Source organism: Lichenostomus cassidix, chromosome 4 (assembly GCF_008360975.1).
Source record: "Lichenostomus cassidix isolate B80296 chromosome 4, HeHo_3.0, whole genome shotgun sequence".
Lineage (NCBI taxonomy): Eukaryota > Metazoa > Chordata > Aves > Passeriformes > Meliphagidae > Lichenostomus > Lichenostomus cassidix.
Window position 1 is genome coordinate 53,834,898 of NC_139484.1, and position 17,489 is coordinate 53,852,386.

At 39.0% G+C, this 17,489-nt stretch overlaps 1 protein-coding gene and 1 long non-coding RNA gene across 2 annotated transcripts in view; both read left to right on the top strand.

Moving 5' to 3' along the window:
* PPARGC1A (PPARG coactivator 1 alpha) overlaps positions 1–17,489 on the top strand; it is a 368,032-nt gene that overhangs the window by 161,787 nt on the left and 188,756 nt on the right. The window lies entirely within an intron of this gene.
* Positions 6,218–8,085, top strand: LOC146438507 (uncharacterized). Its single transcript, XR_014851803.1, has 3 exons — positions 6,218–6,265; positions 6,394–6,481; positions 7,710–8,085. It is a non-coding gene; the product is annotated as an uncharacterized LOC146438507 (long non-coding RNA).

A 17,489-nucleotide genomic window follows, 5' to 3' on the forward strand; every position in this document is an offset into this window, starting at 1 on the left:
ATTTGCTTTTTTTTTGTTTAAAAGATAGTGTACTGATGAATTAATTGTGAGACATATGGATTCTTACACCCCCAGAGCTAAAAACTTCCTTTTCTCCATCCCTGAGCACACGTCAAGTTTCAGTTAAAGGACCTAATCCTGGCAGGCACTGAGCTTGATACCCCACAGTAGGAGGTTGTCCTGTACCTTTGCAAGGTGTTAGCTGATTAGACAAGGATTTGGTCTAAAGGTGGTTCAGGGTTTTTTCTGGATTTTTGTCTTATTCTGGTGTATTATGAAAAAGCTTCCTACTGTGTTTTGTTGAACAACTTTGAGGAGCGTGGCACAAAAGAGGGGAGGGTGTTCTCCTCCTGAAGGAGGGGGAGAAGGTGCACTGGAGAGACATGAAGGCACATTGATAGAGAACGTGGGCTAGCCAAGGCAGCAGGAAGACGTACCAGCAATCAGGACATCAGCACACAGGCAGGGTCAAAACTGCACAGCTTCTGAAGTGAAGATGAATTGCTTGAACTTAATGTGGATAGGAGATCTCAGTAAGAGAGGAGTGTCAAGGATATTAGAAATGGTTTTTGTTTTGTTCCTGTAGGCAACTTAACTTCTTATCCCTTTTTCATTATTTCAGGTAATTGGCTATCAAATGATTTCCTCAATTTTGGGACAGGCTAATTTGTTATGACAGCTGTGAGATCTGTGTGATTCACCTCCTCCATTTTAAGGCTTTGGAAATGTTCACATACTTTGGTTTTGTATTTGCTTGTAACTGACTTTGCTTCACATCTATCAGTCCATCTGCTCCTTTCTCGTATGTGTCTACCCATCAGTCCTTCCCTTGGAGGTTCCTGAATGGCATTCATGCAACTAATCCCTCTATACAAGACTTGTATTAATTTTAAGTATTTTGAAAGGAAATAGTTTGCCTTTTAGAGTCTGCCTTGCTGGTGTAATGTTAATGTAGCAGCACACAATTATAAGGGATGCATTTTCTGTCAAATTCCTCTGGTCCTCTAATGTCTTTTCTCTCTTGAGCTGTCTCACAGTTTCCTGGCTCAGCATTTTCTAGTGCCTGTAATGGCACATCCAAAGAAAAACCAAAAGCCTATCTTGCTCTGAGTATTAAATAGCAGCAGCTTGCTTTCTTTCCAGAAGAATGCATTAGTCACCAGGTGATGCTTCTTTGTCTCAGTTGTTCCAAGAATTAGTGCATCAATGATTAGGGATGTGGAAATTCCATGGGTTACATTTTCATTCTCAATAATTTCAGAAGGTAAAATGGCTAACATACTGATCATCTGGTTTATGCAGACTGTCCTGGCTAATGATGCAGCTTTTTGCTAGAGCCTGGTCCTGACAATTTCCCTCAGAGTTTAAGGTAGTTTTCTGGGATTGTTAAGCTTCTCTATGGATATCTTCCTGACAGATCTCTCTCCAATTCTTTTTAATTAAACAATATGGCTTAGAAAAGTAAAATTGCAAGACTATGTACAGGTGTGGGACATGGGAAGGAATTGAACTGATGAATTTTAGGTGGATCCTTTTTGTCTAGGTTTCATGAGCAAGTTCAGATTTCTCATCCCTTTTAACCAAGAGAATGCTGTGTTCTGCTCCCAGCACTCATGGACTGTTGTTGAGGTGACACAAAGAATTGTAGATCTAAAGCAATCCATAAGATGGCCTAAATTATTTAATAGCTTCTCTTTTGTGTTAATAGACTGAAAGATATTGGTGTCTGTGAGGTTAAGAGGGCATATGGGTTACCTTCCAGATTTGCTTTTTTTTCTCCAGACTTTTTCCCACTTTACTCTGATAATCAGGCTATTGAAAAAATAACCTGGAGTACCTGCCAGCTGCAGAAACCATTTTGATTCTTTTCATCACACTGATAATTAGGATGCAAGAGTTGAAGTCTCCTCACTACTATGCATCTGCTAGGTTATATTCTCATTTGTTTGGTGTGTCTTTGAGTATTTTTCATAACTAATTGGTAATAAAACAATATTGGAATATAGAAGTAGACACAGAGTTCATTAGACAGTAAGAGCAATAAAAGGAGCCTTGTAATCTACTGTAAAACGTACTCTTAGCCTGCTTTAACTTTTTTTACTGTTACCTGCTGCGTTTCCAGGATAGAATTCCTGAGGAAAAGCTGTTTCTTCCCAACACTTGCCAGCAAAACTTAGGACAAGTGACAGATTTCCCTCAGCAGATTCAAGTGCTCATGCAAGAACATAAAGTTGAAAGACACTGAACAGAGGCCACATAGTACCTTATAGGTTAAAAGAGCAATTTTAAAATCAATACTTTTCTTTAACTGGCAACTGAGGTAGTAGTTTCAAACTGGGTGAAATATGTGAAGAGCAAACTCTTTTTCCAAGGAGTATTTTTAGGTTATCAGCACTGGAGTGCTCTGCAAGGTTGCGTTGGACATGCATGACACTTGGGAATTGCAAATAAACTCATCTTGATGTGACAAAATCATGCATAATTATTTTGAAACCCGGGGGAGGTTGAAATGGCCCCAACTCGGTGCTGTCCCATCAGTGATAGACAGGCAGCTGCAGAATTTATAATGGCTCATTTTCCTCAAAGATGAGAGGGAAACTTAAAATAACCTCTTCTGCTTCAGCGCTCATATGTTTGCACTTCTAATTGAGAGACTTTGAATGGGATGGAGCAGTGGCAATCCCCTCGAAGCACTGGGCAGCCACGAACTTTAACCCATGCAGACCTAGGCTTTGCTTTTCTTTGGGTTGTATGCACCAGCCTCTTGTATGGTGGAATCACTGCGAGCATCTGTGCAAGTGTGGAAGTTTTCTGAAGATAAGAAAACCTTCCAAGAGGTTTGCAAGTCTTCATTGTCCTATTCTTCTTCTTATTGTTATTACTATTATTGATGATAATAATAATAATTACTAAAAGAAATCACAAATCCATCATGTGCATTTATCTACAACTGCCATAAAAAAATTAGTTTATAACCAGCTCTGAAATACTGGAATTGATTGAGGAGGATTGTTTCCCACCATAGCTGCTCCGTCTCTTGGAAAACTTCTTTTCTCCTCTCAGTACTTCTCAGAACCTTTACCACCAGGAAAGAGAATCCAGTTACACCCTGAAAATGATATACAACACCAAAAAAATTGAATCAATGTATCGATCTCCTTAGTATATACCAAATTCAAAGTGATCAATTGAAAACCACAGAAGATAAATCAGACATCTCAGTTGCAATTCACTGGCTTTAGACAGAACAAGGCTTTTCTTTTTATTGCATGAAGCAAGAAGGATGAAAAATCTTCATAGAAGTTCTTGTATAAGAAAATGAGAAGGCAAAAAAAAGGTAACATGTGACATCAGGAATCAGAAAAAAATAAAATAAATTCAAAGCAGAATTTATTGGGTTTAATCATCTATAACAGGAAGTTTTAAACACCAGGGTAAGAAGAAGAAAAAAATCCTTAATTGTTCTCTGATCCTAAATATGAAGCAAGGGGTTACAGATCTCATTCCTCTTTCACCAAGGCAACTGCTGCTGGCTGGTGTACATCATGAGCTTGGTTATTGACTGAGTTACACAGAAAAGATGACCAAAGTTTTCACAACTGAGGCTCTGTCTAATCTACCTAATCTATTTGGCCACTGAGGCTCAGGTCCCATTGCTTTTGCTCCTCCTGCCTGGATGCTGTTTGCCTTGGAGTGTAATGCACGTGTTTTATTGCATGGCTGGAAATCATTTCAGTGTCAAGGGAGCTGGATGTTTTGTTTTAACAGGCAGGGGAAGAAAAGTGTATTTTTGCTTTTTCAAAGAAAAAAAATTGTTGAGGAAGGATGGAAGGCAACTAGGTAGGTAGACGGTTCTTGGAAATGGTAAAAATGTTCCTGTTTAAAGAAGATCAGAGAAATAATAGCAAGTGTTTTAAAAGCTGTCCCAGTTGTAGTGCTTGGTAGCAAAAGATAAAAAGTTCAATTTTCTGAAAATTGCCTTGGCTCAGCTTCCCAGGTCCCCAAAATCAGAACTCCTCCAACCACTTACTGCTTTTGAAAACCTGACCTTTTTTATTTGGGTGTCATTAAAGAAAGTGAAATAGAAGAACATAAAAAAGTATGGTAACACACAGAAAAACATAAGATGAAAAAAAGCTAAACAAAAAAATAACGTATCTGCTTGACATACTAAAATAGTTCTGTTTTCTTCAAAATGTTTATTGGAAAATGCATTACAAAACCTTGTAACAGCTGGAATATGGTGATCTAATTGCTGTTTCAATAGTGCTGTGAACATGCAAACATATTTCCTATGCAAAATGTCAAAAAGGCAGCAATCAAAGTGAAGCTTTAAGCTTCAAAACAAAGACACAATGAGCTGATTTGTAAACATTTATTTCTAAGGTTACATTTAAAACCAAAATAGAACAGCACAGGCTGGGAGACGGTGCAACAAATCTTTTGACAAAGCACAAGATCTGAAGAGAAAAGGGGTTTGCTAAAAGGTACTTGGGCTGCATCAAGATTTCATTCTCAGTTGTGGTGCAGCTCCCTGAAACCATGTATTTCTTCCCATTCAAATGAGGAACAAATCTTTGAGTAAGTGAGAAGGATTTTTGCCACTAGAAGGATGCAGAGAGCCTGGGAGATCCTTCCTGTGCAGAAGAGAAGTCTCTGTTTACCTTTATTTGCACTGCACCCTTCCTGTCGACATTTCACTTGCCGTGGCACTTGGGTCACTGATGATGTTGACTTTTGCTACAGGTGCTGAGTGAGGCAGGTTTGCAGTCAGCGCTCATGAAGGCTGTAGGGTTTAGGGTGACCTTGCAGTCCCATACCATTTCTGGGAAGAATTGTTTTGGTGACTGGTTCTTGCTCACTTTGGTTGTCTTCTGGCAGTGAAGGTGGCAGCTTCAAGGTACAGTGTGAGTTGGTTGTAGCTGTAGCAACCAAGTGCAGGTGATCTAACACAAATACTGAAGTCCTAGGAAAACAATATGCAATGGTCTTCTTGCCAAAAGAGCACTGTCTTACACGGGTGTGGTTAAGGTAACTTAAGCACAGACACTGCTTGACTTAAACGAATGTGAAATCAGAACCAATCAGCTCAAGTGAATGTACCTACTCTGCACCAAACTGTGTAAGCAGCATACAATGAGAATCCTCTTAAATATATACTTGATAAAGAAATAAATTAGTTTGAGGAGTACATTTACTTTTCACCAAGGCCATCCATTTGTAAGATTCTTAGTGTATTGTGCTTGCAAATAAAATTTATTTCTGTAGTGTAAATATGCAAGAGTTCATTTTAATAAAAAGTAAGCCCTAAAATAAGATAAACCCCATGACTAGACTTGCATTGAAGATTTAAAGTGCATTCATCTGCTGTTTTTCTATATAAATATTCATTGGTTTTAATGCTCTCAGGTGTTGGAACTTTTAATCTACATTCAGATGGAGGTACTTTAATCAGAGAGTTCATAAAAGTCTCTAACTTTTTTTCATAAAAAATAGAGTAGTAGATATAACAGAGGCTTGCAAAAGCTTAAAAAACCCATAAACTGCAGCTCTAGGAGGGAAAAAAAAAGTAAACACCAAATGGCATTTTGTGCCATAATATCAATATTCTATTAAAAATAAATCTCTCACTGTTGGACCGAAGAGTCTCAAACAACCTGTCACTTTACTGCAGTCTTCAGAGATGACTGATAATGGGTAAAAAGTCCCATAGCATCTGTTTACCATGTACTCACACAAACTGTTAGGAATGTTTTTAAATGTCAGCAGTAATGTATGCATGTATTAGCTATCACAGAGCAACAGCTCAACAAAGACAGCACCACTGCCACGCTGGGGGCTTGTGCTCGAAATTAGGGAGGTCAAGTGGTGGAGATAGAAGCCAAGTGCGTCTGAAACGGTATTGTTTGCCTTCTGAAAACTGGAAGAAATTGTGCAGTCAGCTGCAGTAACAGTGCCGACATACAGAGTTTGTACACTTTGAAAATAGCTAAGTGGGATTATGGTAAATCTTTCTATTGCAAGGCGGTTAATCGTGAAAGGCATCGAATTTAAGGTCAGTAGGATGCGCGTGGGGGGTAATGTGGTTTAGGCTGTCTTGCATTAGCAAGGTATCACATTTCATTTGGGAGCCTGAGCATTCACCAAGTGGGGAGTGTCATAGAGGTGCAGTTGCTGACTAAACAGTGTCTGTATGACAGCGTTGTTAGCAGCGCTGTATTACTTGACAATTCTGCACCACTTAACTATGGAGATATGCTACAGGGTATGTTGTCCTGGCAAAGTCATCGTGCTGCAAGCCATTTTTCATGCTGAAATTCATAAGTCAGTTTCTTCCTCCCCTCCCCCTGCAATTGCTCTGTAATTGAAATCTCTTCTTTTTAATGTGCGCAGGTTTTTTCTTGTTTGCCAGCAGAGCGTGCATTTTTGGACATTGGTTCTGCAGTCAAAATGTGTGAAGAGGGTTTTGCTAAATCATCAAGTAAATACATTTTTGTGCCATAAGCTTGTGTCCTCCTGAAATGCAGTAAGCCTGGGCCTGTATTGAGAGTTGTGTGGGGTGCTGGGTATTAAGCAAAGTGACAGTCAAAGCAGATTGCAGAGATAAATTAATCCGTACCATTGCCTTTTTCAGTCCTTCCCAGACAAGTAGCTGGTTCAGCAGACGCTGGTGTTGACACTGCTGAATTTCCTAGGATCCGTGGAGAGTGTGATGGGTCTGATTGCATGGCCAGACCCCTGCATGTGGTGCAGAAAGCACATTAGAGGGTGTAGTGTGGACACACTGATCCATATGCTTAAGGTTAAGCAGGCAGAGCAGGGCAGAGTGATGGGCTATTTGAATGCAGAGTGCACTTGCTGCTTAGCTACCCCTCCATCCCATAGAGGGCATTTTGGAGCTTCCCATAAACGTATGCCCTATACAGTATATGGCCTTCTGTGAGTAAAGGGAACTCTACTGAGCATTCGTTAGCCTGCTGTCCTGACATTTCTTTTATGTAGGTATGGCCCGTGATGGCTGATAGGCAGTTTCCATAGAGCCATAGTGGCCTTTAAATCTGGCAGTTTAAAAAAAAAAGTCAAAAAAGAGCAGAGATAGATCAAGGACATAATGTTCTTGATGAAACAGACTTGAAATCCCTGAACAACAAAGAGAGGTTTTTTTTCTTCTTTAATTATCTAGATCATTTGGCCAGCTGTGAGCCATGAACCCAGCTGGTCAGCTGTGGGTGTGAAAGGAAGCTCTGCCGGATTGCTTTGTTAGTGTAACTCTTTAGTCCACATGAAAAACTATACACAAATATTTCCTTTCTTGCGAAAATGATTCTTTGGACTCAGAGGCAAGATGTCGGGGATGGGCAGGCGGAAGAGTCCTTAGGGAGATAGTCTCCCCACATGGATCAGTAGGGTCCGGATTCACCTTAGTGAGGGAAGAAGCTCTGGGGGCTGGCCAGCTGCTCACTCAGGTGGTTTAGTTGGATCTTAGCAGAGCTGTGATCCAATTCTGTTAACTTCCGCAGTGGGTAATTGCAGTTGAATTAGAGCCTCGAGAAAGTAATTATGAGAGGCATTGTGGAACACCCTGCTAACCCAGCAGTAAATTAAACCACAGACTGGGAACAACTGGAGATAGTGAGATTAGAGCTTGTTTTTAGATTTTTTTTTTGCACTTGTGGTAAGTGTATGTCTCCCTTCTTTCCACTTCTAAGGCTGAATGTTGGCCCTTGGAGCACCAGGCTGGGAGTTGCTCCTGTGATCAGCTGGGAAGAGGTACTCAGTTTTTGGAAAAAGGTGCTGACACTAGATGGGGGAAAATATGTTGATTTTTGAGCTGGAGAAAAGTCCTGTAAAGAAGATAGGAGAGAATAAAGTTAAAAAAGACACAGTTTGAAAAACTACTCAGTTTTCCCTGCCTGGCTTATTTTATGCATATGTAATATAATGCAGATACTTAAGAGTAAAGACTTAAAAGTAGAGTATTGCAAAACAGAACCTGATTTTAGGAAAACTGTTTTAAATTACTTGTGCATAGAAAACCTTGAAGGAGAATTGTGAAACAGTAACAGGAGGAAACAGCAATTTCAGAGGGCCAGTTTCGACAGCTTTTGCTCATGTAGCTGGTTCACAAAGTATTGACAGGCTTTTTCATTTTTTACTGTTAAATGTTTAATTCGCAACCAGCTCAAAGGCAGTCTTTTTAGGCATCAAAGAAGATACCACTGCAAAATTACGGTTGAGTTATTTCCCCAAGTTATTCATCATTTTTCAATATTGTGCAAAATATGTTCTAAGGAGCAGAGAGCTGTCTTTTGACCTTTTAGAAAACTATAATTTTTGTATGCCTTTCTTTATTAATGCCCTAATAAAATACAGAATATACTCTTATTTTTTTTATGAATTTTAACCCATTCCATGCTTGAATCTTACACAGAAGCAGTGATTTTCCCCAGGTGAGGATCTGATCATTTTCAGACTCAGCATTTTTAGGAAATTGTATCAAATTGAATTATCAGCTGTAAGTTGGCCCGATAAAAACCCCTTGATAAAGCCCAAATAGAAACCTGGGGCATTGGTGAGCAAAGCAGAAAATGGGACTCCTTGCTTCTTGGGATTAGAATAGCATCCCTGAAACAGCAGAAGTCTGTTGGGATATCAGAGCAATTTACATGTCCTTTCAGCTTTACTGCAGGCTCTTCATGGCTGGCCAGTCCTTCATTGTGAGCCCCTTGAGTTTGGAAAGTCCCTCAGACCAAATCAGAAATAACTGCTGCTAATATAGATGTTCCTATATTCGGGTTTTCAGCACAGCTCTCTTCTCAGGGCATGTCTGCACAGCAGTGATAAATTGTAGACAGCCTCTTTTCCCACATCACACTCTTCTTTCTTGCTTGCATTAATGTATTTGCAGCTGAACAGAAGTCTGGAATGTGTAAGTAGTGATAACTCTATGTTTCTGTAAAACATTTTCCGTGGCCTCTCATCTGGATATTTGAGATGGTCATAACTCTTAATTCCAGAAAAAGATGAGAGTAGCCAAATGCTCAGAGGCAGAATGCATTTTGCACTGGTTTCCCTAGTGCTTACTTGCTCTGTGAGAATCTGTGTGAGAGGCAGCAGGGGAAGGGTGGCTTGTCCCCTGCAAATTGCTCTCAGCTCACTTTTTACTTACATAAACTGAGCACAGGACTGTATATGCAATTCATATGCAGGCACACGTTTGCATGCATATGTACCACAGCAGTTTATGAAGTGGGAAGAATCTGCGCCACAGTCTGGGATTGCAGATACTGTCATTGAGCAGGAATTTGGGACATACGTAAATCCCCACAGTGAGTGCTGAGTTTTACCTCCCGATGTTTCGTAACAACTCTTGATGTGTGTTTGACATGACTGTTGTCCCTTAACAGTAGTTTTCAAGCAGTGAAATGAATGCATAAGCAGCTCTGTTTCTTCACTTACCCCTTGCTTTATGAAGGCTTTGTGTAGTTCTGCAACATCCTAAATCCAAGGTCCTTTTTAGGCAGGAATGAATTAAACTTGTTGACGGCCATATAGTGGTATCCTGCTTTTGTTCAGGGATGGGAAAACTAGGGCAGAAGAAGCTGTCATGCAGGTGGTTGCAAAAGCTTTTCTCCATGTTTTCCCCCACAGATAAACAAAAAACTTCCTGAAAATTGGATCTGTTTTGGAAACAGGAGGTACAATCCTCAGTTTTTCCTGAAAAGCTTACCTTGAATGAGTTTTCCATAAAAATACTGAGTATTTTTTCTGAGGAAAGTATAGCACCTAGCAGTGTGTTATCTAACTGCTGATAACACACCAGGAGCCTCTGTTTCATGATTCTTGGTTGCATATTTCAACCAAAAGACTGACTTCCTTATTCCTCTTCTACAAAAGCAGACACTTTGGAAGTGGCTTGGAATTTATATGCTGTTTGGATGGTTTCAAGAGGAACCTTAAATCACCCCTAGTATTTGGGCAAAGCTTTGTGTACAGCATGATACGATTGCACAGGAGCTGCCTATAAGTGGTATTTCTCAACATAAATTTTTAAAAGGAAGTGAAACTGGCTTTGGAAAGCAGATATCACAAAGGAACATAAAAAGCGTAACAATGAAAATAATTGCAATCCTCTAGATTTAGACATGGTAAGAGGCCATCTCTGAATACGTGAGAGATCATCGCCTTGAAAATAAAAGTCTCAGTGATTCGTGTTTTACTTTTGGCTTAGTAATTTTCAAGCTGTGTAGTCCTATAGAGGTCACCAATTTACACCTCTATACCACCATTTCCTGATTGGATATTATTCCCTGCATCTCCCTTGGGACTCCTGTATGAGTACATCACAGGCATGATGCAAAACTCTGCATCTCAATTAAGCTGAAATAAATCCACAGTACTTTGCCTGACCTCTTGGGAGTTTGTCTGGATTTTCTGTTTGGTTTTTGATATAGTTCTAATTTTGCTTAGAGAAGACTATGAGAAGCAGTTGGTTTTGGCTTAGACCTCACTTTCTTCTGCTATCCTTTTACTTCAAATGTAAGACATGAACTTAGTTACAATGTCAGTGCCATATCCAACTTTATGGAAACACATTTCCTGTCTCCAATCTATCAGTGTTTCTTCTGTCTACTGCTGTGTAACATATGTTGCTGATTCTTACTAAATAACAGTGATTTACAGTTTGTAAATGTCTAATTTAATTCCACATTATTTAGAAATCAATACTAATTTGAATTGATTATATTTCTACTCCCTTACATTTTTTTTATTTTTTTAAGAAAAAGGCTGACTCTAGCACTGATAAGTGATGATCCCATTTCTCCACTAAAAATCCTCAGAAGTCTTCCTCTGATTGTTCACATATGATAGCCCTATTCTAAATGCTTGTATTTCCTCATTATTAAAATAAAACATTGCAATTTTGATATTGCTGGCGGTGATTTGACTGATGCAATGCTAATGACTCCAATGGATACACTTCTGATTTGCATTGAGATTGCAGAAAAGCAGGACTGGTCCCCAGATGGAGAAAAATTAAAAGTCCGGAGCTGAGTTCTTGCCTGCTTTGCATAATGTATGGTTGCTTGCAGGATGGGTGCAAAACTTAAGATTCAAGTGAGTGGGCAGTCAGGTTTTTCTGTTTTTTAAAAGTGAGATGGTGGGTGGGTGAGGAGTAGCTACTCGAGCTTTATTCCCAGCTTTGCCTGTGGCATCCTTGGAGACTATAGCATTTTCATTTCCAGCCTGCAAAATAGGGTGAATAATACAACATACTTAAATCAAAGTGTTGTTGAAAAGATTAATTAGTTCTAAGTACACTGAAGCTAAATGCAAGTACTAATAACTAGAATTTGTAAAATGTTAGTTGTAGAGCCCTGTGGATATGTAGTTGATTGATAGGCACTAAACAGATGACTGTTTTGAGATCTGGAAGTTCTTCCCTGTTAAGATAACAACTGTTGTGACAAAGGACTAAAGAATTTTGGTATCATCAAGAACAAAGGAAAATTTAGTGATTCAGTAAAACCAGAGGATGGATTTCTTACTTTCAGGCTAGGAGCATAAAGAATTTCATATAATAAAGTAATTTCAGGAAGAAAATTTTAGTAAATTTGCCATTCCCATTGTTTTTTTTTTATCCAGCAGAAGGTCTCTTGGGTGTATCCTAGACTAAGGATACTGGTGCCCTTCCTAAGCAAAAAATTCTTGTAATCTGGATGCCCAGCACTCCATTTCCCAAGCTCTGCCTGCTTCAGTTGCAGAACAATCATCTCCTTCCAGGACAACATGAGCAAAAAGGAAAGGAAAGGAAAGGAAAGGAAAGGAAAGGAAAGGAAAGGAAAGGAAAGGAAAGGAAAGGAAAGGAAAGGAAAGGAAAGGAAAGGAAAGGAAAGGAAAGGAAAGGAAAGGAAAGGAAAGGAAAGGAAAGGAAAGGAAAGAAGGAAAGGAAAGGAAAGGAAAGGAAAGGAAAGGAAAGGAAAGGAAAGGAAAGGAAAGGAAAGGAAAGGAAAGGAAAGGAAAGGAAAGGAAAGGAAAGGAAAGGAAAGGAAAGGAAAGGGAAAGGAAAGGAAAAAAGGTTTAGCCAAGTAATTTCTTACCCAACGCATTCAAGTGGTATGGGACCCTAGAAAGACATGAGTCAACCCTTGCCTTGGACCCATGACTTCCTTTTCTCTCCTTTGGAAGGTTAATGGCCTCTGGTTATAAGTCTTTCTTGTCCCCACAGTCTGATTCTCCTCTTCAATTTTTCCATCTTCTGTTACCTTTGGTAATAAAAATCCCAAGCATTAGTCCTGCCTGTTGGTTTCTGTGTGGAGAACCATTAAGAGGCAATGGAGCTACTTGCCAGAGCACAGGAAAAAACATAATTCATGATTTCTCTTATCTGTAGGAAGCAGAAATGTGCTCTTACAAAATGGGGGTTCTACTTCACAGAGCAGGCTCTGATCCAACATGATAAAATACATGTTGTCTACCGGATAACAGACATTTCACATTCAGATAAGGGCATGTTTGCGATGTGTCACAAGCACACCGAACAGAAATACTAGAGATGCACTGATTTAAATTTTTTTAAAGATGCGAATACCAGATGTGGCTCAAAACCTGGACCTTAAAAATCCTCCTGTCAATTTGGTGGATTATGTATATATTATGCTTATATGGAACTGCTTAAATGAGAGATGGACACTAAATTTTTCATCTTCTCTAAAATCATAAGGCTGTGAGAGACCTGATGAAAAACTGAAGACTGTATTGTTACCTTCCTTTTATATTGCTGTATCTGGAACCATTGGTGGAGAGGAAGAAATTATATGAGTGAAAATAAATAATATTTTATATAAAATTTAATGCTAGGACTTTCCTGAACTTTTTTGCAAAGTTCTAAAACACCTGTTTTTGTTCCCTTTTTACCACCATATCTTTGTCAGGATTTCTGTTGTTGCCTTGGATTACTGAATACCTTGAAAAAGACTTTATTTATGATATTTCTAAGAAAAATGGAAGCAAAGTAAAGCAAGCAATATCACAAAAACATTCTCACAAGACTTCCCTTAAGTTTACATGGATTCAAAGGGTTTCCTTCTCTCAGATGGTGTTTGCATTCTGTGGTGACTGGTGACCAAGCCAAAGCTTATTTCTGCACTCTGGAGCTGCTCTTTTCTGCACTTATTTCTCACAATATGGTTATTTGTCTTCCTGATATGGTTGTTTCTTTTTCAGCTTCATAAAGCATTTTGTTTTAAGGGTGTAAGTAATTTTAGATCCTCATGTTTGTCTGAAATAACAGACGGTTGAGTGCAAAAGCAGAAGAATAAACCCGTTGTTAAAATTCTGGTAGCACAGCACTGTCTGTTCTTTCTCCATTGAATCGGCAGGACTCATCCTAAATTTACCCTGTCTGGCATAAGAAAGTGAGTATGTTATCACATTTGTGTATGCACTAAGTTCAGTGTCATAGATAATGTCTTATTTGTATTGAAGATATTACAGTGATGGGCTAGGGGGTGTGGTGAACTTCTCAGTTTCTGAAAATATTTTGTAAGATTTTTTCCTTTCAGGAAAAGGAATGTCTGATGGTCAAAAATATAGGGAGGGCATGCCCAAAAATACTGCTGCAGAAATAAATCTACCATAATCTTTACTGAAGGAAATGTTATCTAATGATCTTGTTATTAAACTAAAACCAGGCTGAAAGATTTTATGACACTTACATTAAAATATGTACTGTATGCATCTATATAAGTTAAAGCAGCATGCAATGAAATTCTTTATAAGTGAGTGCCTGACAAAGACACACATTGACTGTAGAAGGTTACACTCCTGATAGGTCGTCACTGCTGCTACACAAGAGATATCTTCTAGCAAGAGCAGGATGAAGATTACTTTCTTGTTCATCTTGGATATTTGTACACCAAGTGGTTATTTTCTATGTTAGGAGCTAGTATCCTGGCATGTTAGGAAACAGAACTAAATGAAAATATACTATGTTGGCAGGACTTCCATTTAATCTGCCACATGAAGCTGTGTGTGTTTGTGGGGGCAAAGTTCTGTTATTACTGTACCTTATATTTGTCAATGGTTGCTGAAGCAGTATCAGCCTCTGAATTGGGAAGGAGATTTTTGTCAGTTTTTTGTGTAAGTGGTGTGTCTAGGGTTGATGTGCAAGATAGGTCAAACCCCAAGGCACTTGGCCTGGCAGGTGCAGGTTTAGCAGGAAGCCACGTCCTAGAAGGGTGGAAACGCCGAGGTGCTGTGGATATTGGGTACTGGCTGTGAGGGCTGGTCTGCTGTTGGGTGTTCAGCCTGCACTGCTGGAGCAGCATGGCTTAGAGCTGGCTTGGTTGGAATTTACCAAGGCAGAGATGTGAGCACAACTGAAGAACTGTGTAGTCTTAAAAGTGTGAAGAGGACCTTTAACTTTTGAGCATTTTGGCTATTGTAAACATTAACCCAGTGAAACACAGCACTTTGGGCTTCTGTGCTCTTCAGTGCTCATTTGCTCTCCAGACTTTGTGTATTGCTACAAGATTCTCTGCTGTGTTGAGCCCCAGGCTAAGAGGGTGCCTTATGGGCATTGTATACCAGCATAGCCCATGCAGAAGAAAAGATGTATTTTTCACAGGAAGATCAAACTGTCTGGTTTCGGTCATAGACATCATGTTAAATGCATGTGGAGGCTAATTTCTTCCAGGCTGCTGGTGTTATTGGGGTACCCTGAGTCTGGCCAGAGATAAACTGTAGCAACCCAGTTCCAGCAAAATTAGCAGTAATGCTCATTAATCTTTTTTCAGATGTTGGTCTTTCAAAGACAGCAGTTATGCAAAAATAAAAAATAAGTCAAAGACAATGTCTTGGGGGAAAAATAAAAAGAGATTCATCATTAATAACCTCGATGAAATACAAGGACCATTATCCTGAGCCAGATTCCAACTGGAAGTGAGTCAAAATTGTTTGACAAAGTGCAGCTGCATCTCTGAGTTAAGAGACGTCCTGTCAGATTTGTGGCCCAATGTATGTCTAGGCATGCCTCTCCAAGATGATACTTTGAGAATGAGGTAGTAATGCCAGTTGTCTGGATATGAAATGACAATATTTGACATCACTTCTGCTAATATTGCCTGCCAGAAAGGGACATGGGGGAATGATCTCTCTATCTATCTAGAGCTAGAATCAAAATCCTAATATTGATCAGCCCCTTTCCCTTTGTCATTTCTTTTAGCTGCCCTTAGAGTTGACTTCTGTCTCATACTTGATTTCATGGATTGCAGTTTGGTCTTACTTGTTAAATTCAGCATTTTACTATAACTTTATGATCACAAAATCCCCCTTTCTTAGCTGGAAGCACCCATTGGCACCAGGCTGTGGAGTCTTGAAAAAATGCAGTTAATACTACTTTTATAGCTTTGTCTGCTGAAAATCTAATATTTTAAAGGGGGGAAAAGTTCTTCTGAGAAAAACATGGCTCTATTTTGACCCAGGTTTTGCAATTTTGTGGGGTTTTTCTATTGGCCTGATTCTTGCCTATACCTGTAGAATCAAAATGCGAGTTTGAGCAAGCATTCATGAAGATCTGGTTTGTCAGGAGTAATTTTCCTTCTTCAGAAAAAACACGCGGGAAAAACACACTTATCTGACAGGGCTCTTGGTTCAAAACTGTATAATGTGAGGTCAGGCACTAGAGAAGTTTATAAAGAAGCATGAAGCTTTCAGAGCTTGAAGTCTCAACATTTTGTTGTGATTTCATAAAACTTTCTGAATTTTCAGGAGACATGCAAAAGCAATGCTTGGTGGGGTTTTTTAATGTGTACCCATCAAAATAGGCCATATAGGTGTGCTAGAAACAGTTGGGTTTTTGGCGTTCAACTTACAGTAAACTGGGAAAAGCCAAAAATATGAGGAAATATTTGTGTGGAGGATTAATGAGTGTGAAGGATCTTTTGTTAGGTCAACAGATTTAGCTAGAAAAAAAGCAGAAAAACTCTCTTGCTTATAAAGAAGAATCAGCACACATTAAGTGTGTCTCAGTCTAATGTAGGAAAATTCCCTTACTTTGAAAAAACATTTATTTTCTGTATATTAATGGTGTTCTAAAAATCTTTTTCTGCACCCACTGAGGTTTGTATCCCTCTCAGGAGTCAGCAGTTGAAGCTTCCAGAGAAGGTCTTACCAGAGCCATGTATGTGTCTTCTTGCCCTTCACTTTTGCTTCTTGCTTCGCTTAGAGTTACTGTCTTAAATTCATCTTCTCTGTTTTAACTAAGGCTTTCCCATGTACATAAAAATTACCTTCCTGGAGTCCAGAGGGATAAGGTCACTGTGCTCTTGTGAAAATTAATCACACTAAAGGAAACTATTAGTTTGGTTTAGTCTACTCTTGATAAATCTGTGTTGATTTTCATGCCATTTGCCATTTGTTTACACGTCTCTCAGGTATTCCCTCATGAAAGGGGTGTTCTAAAGCCTTACATGCTAGTAAGATGAGATTAATAGGCTCATATTTGTATGAATCTCTTTCCCCTTCCTGAAGTATGCAAGTCATTTTATTGGTGATCATGTAGTTCCATCCTGGTTTAATCATTTGTTCAGGTGCCCAGTCTATAATTTGGTGTGCCAGTTCTTTCCCACTGAAATTTTGCACAGGTCTTGTGTTGCTTTCTGAGGGAAAACAGGTGACAGATGTGTTTATATTTGAAAACAAAATAGGCTTCAAATTTATACTGTCCCAAATAAAAATTTAATTTTTCTGCAGAAATACATTTTTTGGGGCGGGGGGGGAACCACATGATCTCTTAGTTTTAGAGGAAGAAAAACACAGCCAGACAACATTGGTCTACTTGTAGAATGATGGGAGCTGCAGATGGCATAAATACATAGTTTGTCAAACTAAGAGATTGCTTCAATGTAAACCTCTGCTTAGCAGGCTGCATTTTGCAGATGATATTTAAAGTGTCTGCATTTTGAGGCTGGAAACGGGCACTTAGACTATGAGGTCTGTAAAACCAGAATCAAATTTACATCATTTACCTGGGACTGCTTGCATAACACTTGCAGGACTGGTCCCTCAGCTTGCAAAGGCACATGCTTTGAACTCTATCTTCATTAGCACAGAATTTACCTGGCAATAAAAGGTGTCTTTGTATCATGTAAAGTCACAATAATGTTTATTTAAATATTATCCGATTCCCTCAGCACTTTTATTATTTACCAGTAGAAAAAATTGAACCATTACTTTTCTTCTGAATTTTTAAAAATGACAATAGTGCAATTAAATTACTGAATTCATTTATATTTAATTGTACTTTTGCTTTTAATGTGCTATTGGAAGACATTTCTTTCTGTGACTGTTAGTTTTCCATGCAACGTAAGAAAATCTAAAGCTATATTAAGGAAATATATTACATGGGCAAGACAAAGTCTCATTAGCGTTATTTATGGCATGCTGAAACCTCATTAGGAGAAGGTATGCTGGATTCAAAAATGCAT